This window comes from Corapipo altera, unplaced genomic scaffold (assembly GCF_003945725.1).
Source record: "Corapipo altera isolate COAL_440 unplaced genomic scaffold, ASM394572v1 57230, whole genome shotgun sequence".
Taxonomy (NCBI): domain Eukaryota; kingdom Metazoa; phylum Chordata; class Aves; order Passeriformes; family Pipridae; genus Corapipo; species Corapipo altera.
This window is the reverse complement of record NW_020892902.1, coordinates 1-1,127: the sequence shown is the minus strand read 5'-3', so window position 1 is coordinate 1,127 and position 1,127 is coordinate 1. Positions and strand designations below refer to the sequence as shown.

At 66.8% G+C, this 1,127-nt stretch overlaps 1 long non-coding RNA gene across 1 annotated transcript; it reads right to left on the bottom strand.

The window, feature by feature from the left end:
* Window positions 1-29: 29 nt before the first annotated feature.
* On the bottom strand, window positions 30-1,045 carry LOC113942682. The gene is made up of 3 exons (XR_003526001.1): window positions 864-1,045; window positions 482-573; window positions 30-157 (listed from the first exon to the last, which is right to left on the bottom strand). It is a non-coding gene; the product is annotated as an uncharacterized LOC113942682 (long non-coding RNA).
* Window positions 1,046-1,127: the final 82 nt, after the last annotated feature.

Genomic DNA, 1,127 nt, shown 5'->3' with positions numbered 1-1,127 from the left:
GGGGTCTGGGGGGGGTCCCCACTCACGGTTGTCGTAGACGGGGTGGGACAGGACGGGGGGGGGAGGGGCCGCAGCCCCCCCGGGCCCCTCACCCACACCTGGAAGCAGAGCCGGACGGCGGCCAGGTCGTATTCACCCCCCCGCTGCTCCGCAGGCACTGCCCAGTACGGACCAGTATGAACCAGTATGAACCAGTGACATCTCCAGCAGCCCCAAGACACCCCCACTGCTCCTCCAGTCCCCTCCCAGTAACTCCCAGTTCCCCCCCAGTGCCCTCTAGTCCCTCCCAATCCCCCTCCCAGTGCCCCCCAGCCTCCTCCCAGTCTCTCCCAGTCCCTCTCCCAATAACTCCCAGCCCCTCCCAGTGCCCCCAAATCCCCCTCCCAGTCCCTCCCGCCCTCTCCCAGCCTTTCCCAATCCCCTCCCAGTGTCTCCCAGTCCCTCCCAGCCCCCTCCCAGTCCGTCCCAGTGCTCCCAGTACCGTTGAAGGGGTTGTTGTTGGTGCGGATCCGCTCGGCCACGGCCGCCTCCAGCTCCCGCTTCTTCACACACTGGATCCCCAAATTCTGGAAACTGCCCCAAAACCGGGGGGTCAGGGGGTCACTCGGGGGTCAGGGGGGGTCACCCCAGGGTCAGGGGGGGTCACCCCGGACACTGGGACAGGGACCCCGAGATTTGGGGGTCCTGGGGTCAAAGGGTGGGGGGATCCCACCCCCTGTTCTGGGGTGGGGGTCCCTCGTTTTGGGGTGGGGGTCCCCCATTTTGGGGTTCCTGATTTGGGTCTGGGGTCCCACCTGTGGATGCTCCTCTCGGGGGGCACATTTTGGGGTGTGGTTCCCCCCAATTTGGGTCTGGGGTCTCACCTGTGGATGCTCCTCTCGGGGGGCAGCTCTGCCTCGTAGAACCCGTCCCGACAGTCTTTGCCCACCAGCTCGTGGGGGTGGGGGCGGTGGGGGGGGTCCTTGGTCACCAACGACACCCGGACCCGGGCGGGACCCCGGTAATTGTTCACCTGAGGGGCGGCACCATCACACTGGGATGGACTGGGATGGACTGGGGGGGACTGGGATGGACTGGGTGGGACTGGGATGGAGTGGGATGGACTGGGACGGACTGGGATTGACTGG